The sequence below is a fragment of the Heterodontus francisci genome, chromosome 41 (genome assembly GCF_036365525.1).
Source record: "Heterodontus francisci isolate sHetFra1 chromosome 41, sHetFra1.hap1, whole genome shotgun sequence".
NCBI lineage: Eukaryota > Metazoa > Chordata > Chondrichthyes > Heterodontiformes > Heterodontidae > Heterodontus > Heterodontus francisci.
In genome coordinates this window covers 37,635,150-37,641,385 of record NC_090411.1, presented here as the reverse complement: position 1 = coordinate 37,641,385, position 6,236 = coordinate 37,635,150, and the positions used below count along the sequence as shown (strand labels likewise).

At 53.6% G+C, this 6,236-nt stretch overlaps 1 protein-coding gene across 2 annotated transcripts in view; it reads right to left on the bottom strand.

The window, feature by feature from the left end:
* LOC137353508 (CD82 antigen-like) overlaps positions 1 to 5,585 on the bottom strand; it is a 39,858-nt gene extending 34,273 nt beyond the window's left edge. The window contains exon 1 of one of the 2 annotated variants that reach the window (XM_068019891.1): positions 5,458 to 5,585. The gene's annotated coding sequence lies outside the window, so the exon portion shown is untranslated. Of the gene's footprint in view, positions 1 to 5,258; positions 5,374 to 5,457 lie in introns of those variants that run through there. The other variant, XM_068019893.1, reaches the window with a different exon arrangement.
* Between the last annotated feature and the right edge of the window lie 651 nt (positions 5,586 to 6,236).

The following is a 6,236-nucleotide window of genomic DNA, read 5'->3' as shown; positions in this document are numbered from 1 at the left end:
GGGAGGGGAGAGAGAGAGAGTGTGGGGGACGGGGAGAGAGAGAGAGTGTGACGGGGAGAGAGAGAGAGTGTGTGTGACGGGGAGAGAGAGAGAGTGTGTGTGACGGGGAGAGAGAGAGAGTGTGTGTGACGGGGAGAGAGAGAGAGTGTGTGTGACGGGGAGAGAGAGAGAGTGTGTGTGACGGGGAGAGAGAGAGAGTGTGTGTGACGGGGAGAGAGAGAGAGTGTGTGTGACGGGGAGAGAGAGAGAGTGTGTGTGACGGGGAGAGAGAGAGAGTGTGTGTGACGGGGAGAGAGAGAGAGTGTGTGTGACGGGGAGAGAGAGTGTGTGACGGGGAGAGAGAGAGTGTGTGTGACGGGAGAGAGAGAGAGTGTGTGTGACGGGGAGAGAGAGAGAGTGTGTGTGACGGGGAGAGAGAGAGAGTGTGTGTGACGGGGAGAGAGAGAGAGTGTGTGTGACGGGGAGAGAGAGAGTGTGTGTGACGGGGAGAGAGAGTGAGGGGTGTGTGTGACGGGGAGAGAGAGAGTGTGTGTGACGGGGAGAGAGAGAGTGTGTGTGACGGGGAGAGAGAGAGTGTGTGTGACGGGGAGAGAGAGAGTGTGTGTGACGGGGAGAGAGAGTGTGTGTGTGACGGGGAGAGAGAGAGTGTGTGTGACGGGGAGAGAGAGAGTGTGTGTGACGGGGAGAGAGAGAGTGTGTGTGACGGGGAGAGAGAGAGTGTGTGTGACGGGGAGAGAGAGAGTGTGTGTGACGGGGAGAGAGAGAGTGTGTGTGACGGGGAGAGAGAGAGTGTGTGTGACGGGGAGAGAGAGAGTGTGTGTGACGGGGAGAGAGAGAGTGTGTGTGACGGGGAGAGAGAGAGTGTGTGTGACGGGGAGAGAGAGAGAGTGTGTGTGACGGGAGAGAGAGAGAGTGTGTGTGACGGGGAGAGAGAGAGAGTGTGTGTGACGGGGAGAGAGAGAGAGTGTGTGTGACGGGGAGAGAGAGAGTGTGTGTGTGACGGGGAGAGAGAGAGTGTGTGTGTGACGGGGAGAGAGAGAGTGTGTGTGTGACGGGGAGAGAGAGAGTGTGTGTGACGGGGAGAGAGAGAGTGTGTGTGACGGGGAGAGAGAGAGTGTGTGTGACGGGGAGAGAGAGAGTGTGTGTGACGGGGAGAGAGAGAGTGTGTGTGACGGGGAGAGAGAGAGTGTGTGTGACGGGGAGAGAGAGAGTGTGTGTGACGGGGAGAGAGAGAGTGTGTGTGACGGGGAGAGAGAGAGTGTGTGTGACGGGGAGAGAGACAGTGTGTGTGACGGGGAGAGAGAGAGTGTGTGTGACGGGGAGAGAGAGTGTGTGTGTGACGGGGAGAGAGAGAGTGTGTGTGACGGGGAGAGAGAGAGTGTGTGTGACGGGGAGAGAGAGAGTGTGTGTGACGGGGAGAGAGAGAGTGTGTGTGACGGGGAGAGAGAGAGTGTGTGTGACGGGGAGAGAGAGAGTGTGTGTGACGGGGAGAGAGAGAGTGTGTGTGACGGGGAGAGAGAGAGTGTGTGTGACGGGGAGAGAGAGAGAGAGAGTGACAGGGAGAGAGAGAGAGAGAGAGAGAGAGAGAGTGACAGGGAGAGAGAGAGAGAGAGAGAGAGAGTGACAGGGAGAGAGAGAGAGAGAGAGAGAGTGAGTGACAGGGAGAGAGAGAGAGAGAGAGAGTGAGTGACAGGGAGAGAGAGAGAGAGAGTGAGTGAGTGACAGGGAGAGAGAGAGAGAGAGTGAGTGACAGGGAGAGAGAGAGAGAGAGAGTGAGTGACAGGGAGAGAGAGAGAGAGAGAGTGAGTGACAGGGAGAGAGAGAGAGAGAGAGAGTGAGTGACAGGGAGAGAGAGAGAGAGAGAGAGTGAGTGACAGGGAGAGAGAGAGAGAGAGAGAGTGAGTGACAGGGAGAGAGAGAGAGAGAGAGTGAGTGACAGGGAGAGAGAGAGAGAGAGAGAGAGTGAGTGACAGGGAGAGAGAGAGAGAGAGAGAGAGAGTGAGTGACAGGGAGAGAGAGAGAGAGAGAGAGAGTGAGTGACAGGGAGAGAGAGAGAGAGAGAGTGAGTGAGTGACAGGGAGAGAGAGAGAGAGAGAGAGAGAGAGAGAGAGAGTGAGTGACAGGGAGAGAGAGAGAGAGAGAGAGAGTGAGTGACAGGGAGAGAGAGAGAGAGAGAGTGAGTGACAGGGAGAGAGAGAGAGAGAGAGAGTGAGTGACAGGGAGAGAGAGAGAGAGAGAGTGAGTGACAGGGAGAGAGAGAGAGAGAGAGAGAGAGTGAGTGACAGGGAGAGAGAGAGAGAGAGACAGAGAGTGAGTGACAGGGAGAGAGAGAGAGAGAGACAGGGAGAGAGAGAGAGAGTGAGTGACGGAGAGAGAGAGAGAGAGAGAGAGAGTGAGTGACAGGGAGAGAGAGAGAGAGAGAGAGAGAGTGACAGGGAGAGAGAGAGAGAGAGAGAGAGAGTGACAGGGAGAGAGAGAGAGAGACAGTGACAGGGAGAGAGAGAGAGAGAGACAGGGAGAGAGGGAGAGAGAGAGAGACAGGGAGAGAGGGAGAGAGAGTGACAGGGAGAGAGAGAGAGAGAGAGAGAGTGACAGGGAGAGAGAGAGAGAGAGACAGTGACAGGGAGAGAGAGAGAGAGAGACAGGGAGAGAGGGAGAGAGAGAGAGACAGGGAGAGAGGGAGAGAGAGAGAGACAGGGAGACAGGGAGAGAGGGGGAGAGAGGGGGAGAGAGGGGGAGAGAGGGGGAGAGAGGGGGAGAGAGGGGGAGAGAGGGGGAGAGAGCGGGAGAGAGCGGGAGAGAGCGGGAGAGAGCGGGAGAGGGAGACGGGGAGAGCGACGCCTAAGGGTCACACCGACAGGGTAAGGGAATAGGAATACAACCGAATCCCAAATCCCAACATCTTATCACATCTGTAAACTCCTGCAGTAAATAAACAGTGAGCAAAACCAGCTGCCCTCACCCCATCCGCTGTCATATCTCAGCCAAACCACCCCCAACTCCCCCTCCACTGGCATCCATGGCTCCTCTTCCCTCTCCCACCACTTCCAACTTTCTAAGCTAGGAACGGTTCAATTGCCTGAAATCTCAATGAAGGCAGTGTATTCCACACTCATTAATCTAGCAACAGAGGGAGAGCCCAGGACTGTCCCCCACTGAGAGTCAGCACCTTCAGGAACTGTATCCCAGTGAGAGTCAGCACCTTCAGGAACTGTATCCCAGTGAGAGTCAGCACCTTCAGGAACAGTATCTCAGTGAGAGTCAGCACCTTCAGGAAATGTCCCCCAGTGAGAGTCAGCACCTTCAGGAACTGTATCCCAGTGAGAGTCAGCACCTTCAGGAACTGTATCCCAGTGAGTCAGCACCTTCAGGAACTGTATCTCAGTGAGAGTCAGCACCTTCAGGAAATGTCCCCCAGTGAGAGTCAGCACCTTCAGGAACTGTATCCCAGTTGAGAGTCAGCACCTTCAGGAACTGTATCCCAGTGAGTCAGCACCTTCAGGAACTGTATCCTAGTGAGAGTCAGCACCTTCAGGAACTGTATCCCAGTGAGTCAGCACCTTCAGGAACTGTATCTCAGTGAGAGTCAGCACCTTCAGGAAATGTCCCCCAGTGAGAGTCAGCACCTTCAGGAACTGTATCCCAGTGAGAGTCAGCACCTTCAGGAAATGTCCCCCAGTGAGAGTCAGCACCTTCAGGAACTGTATCTCAGTGAGAGTCAGCACCTTCAGGAAATGTCCCCCAGTGAGAGTCAGCACCTTCAGGAACTGTATCCCAGTGAGTCAGCACCTTCAGGAACTGTCCCCCAGTGAGAGTCAGCACCTTCAGGAACTGTATCCCAGTGAGAGTCAGCACCTTCAGGAACTGTATCCCAGTGAGTCAGCACCTTCAGGAACTGTATCTCAGTGAGAGTCAGCACCTTCAGGAAATGTCCCCCAGTGAGAGTCAGCACCTTCAGGAACTGTATCCCAGTGAGAGTCAGCACCTTCAGGAAATGTCCCCCAGTGAGAGTCAGCACCTTCAGGAACTGTATCCCAGTGAGTCAGCACCTTCAGGAACTGTCCCCCAGTGAGAGTCAGCACCTTCAGGAACTGTATCCCAGTGAGTCAGCACCTTCAGGAACTGTATCTCAGTGAGAGTCAGCACCTTCAGGAAATGTCCCCCAGTGAGAGTCAGCACCTTCAGGAACTGTATCCCAGTGAGAGTCAGCACCTTCAGGAACTGTATCCCAGTGAGTCAGCACCTTCAGGAACTGTATCCCAGTGAGAGTCAGCACCTTCAGGAACTGTATCCCAGTGAGTCAGCACCTTCAGGAACTGTATCTCAGTGAGAGTCAGCACCTTCAGGAAATGTCCCCCAGTGAGAGTCAGCACCTTCAGGAACTGTATCCCAGTGAGAGTCAGCACCTTCAGGAACTGTATCCCAGTGAGAGTCAGCACCTTCAGGAAATGTCCCCCAGTGAGAGTCAGCACCTTCAGGAACTGTATCCCAGTGAGAGTCAGCACCTTCAGGAACTGTATCCCAGTGAGAGTCAGCACCTTCAGGAACTGTATCCCAGTGAGAGTCAGCACCTTCAGGAACTCTATCCCAGTGAGAGTCAGCACCTTCAGGAACTGTATCCCAGTGAGAGTCAGCACCTTCAGGAACTGTATCCCAGTGAGAGTCAGCACCTTCAGGAACTGTATCCCAGTGAGAGTCAGCACCTTCAGGAACTGTCCCCCAGTGAGAGTCAGCACCTTCAGGAACTGTCCCCAGAGAGAGTCAGCACCTTCAGGAACTGTATCCCAGTGAGAGTCAGCACCTTCAGGAAATGTCCCCCAGTGAGAGTCAGCACCTTCAGGAACTGTATCTCAGTGAGAGTCAGCACCTTCAGGAAATGTCCCCCAGTGAGAGTCAGCACCTTCAGGAACTGTCCCCCAGTGAGAGTCAGCACCTTCAGGAACTGTATCCCAGTGAGAGTGTTGCCAAGAAAGGTTAACAATTTGAGCAGTCCTGCCGACTCGAGGTGTGATCAAGGGTGATTCTGGCCTCAATTTTCTCTCAAACATGCAAATGATTGGTTCACTGGCAGTCACCATTGCAGTTCCCCAGGTGCCCAGTGAAGTCAGGAAGTCACTAAATTTAAACGACTGCCTTATCAGCTTGTGACACAAACTGTCAAAGCTTAGACGCCTCCCTACGGTCTGACATCGATAAAGCACCTTATCATCACGCCGAGACTGCACATGAAATAAATTACAGGCCAACAAAACACCAACCTTTTCCCACCAGAAACTTGGGAATCCAACTTTCTCTCAGTCTGGGGCACTCCATATATCTAGGCTAGGGTCAACGATAAGGCTAGGGTCACTGGGACAGGGTCCACTCATTTAACCAGGTTGTTCCTCCCCAGTTTTCCCAGCCGATACCCTGACTCCCCTCCCCCCCCCCCACCCCTGCCCCTGACACAACTCTCACCTATCCTCAGACACTTCTGCCAGGGGCCCTGTCCCTCACTGTACTCCGAAGATTCACAGCTGCAGGAAGATTCAGAAATTCGTGTAGTTTGTGAAACAGAAACTTTATGTCAGTTGGTGTTAATCAATCAACGAAAACAGGAAGCTCCCACGCAACTTGCAGAGTTTAACAGACTGCAGGCACGTGGTATTGGGAGGTGAGCTGAGCAGAAATGAGTCAGTGGAGGAAGTCGGAATACAAGGTTCTGTGTTGGTGCAGCTGCAGATGAGAATATCAACTCTCAACCTGCCATGAATTAAAACCCAACTTCACATCATTTAAGCACAGCTTCCTTATTCTCTTCTTCAGATCTTTTTATCCCTTAGAAGCTTCAGGCGGGATAGAGGGGGATGTAAAAGGAGTGGGGGAGTTGCATTACTTGTTAAGGAGAATATCACAGCTGTACTGCGGGAGGACACCTCGGAGGGGTCATGCAGCGAGGAAATATGGGTGGAGCTCAGGAATAGGAAGGGTGCAGTCACGATGTTGGGGGTTTACTACAGGCCTCCCAACAGCCAGCGGGAGGTAGAGGAGCAGATATGTAGACAGATTTTGGAAAGATGTAAAGGTAACAGGGTTGTCGTGGTGGGTGACTTTAAGCTCCCCAATATCGACTGGGACTCACTTAGTGCTCGGGGCTTCGATGGGGCAGAATTTGTAAGGAGCATCCAGGAGGGCTTCTTGAAACAATATGTAGATAGTCCAACTAGGGATGGGACCTGGTATTGGGGAATGAGCCC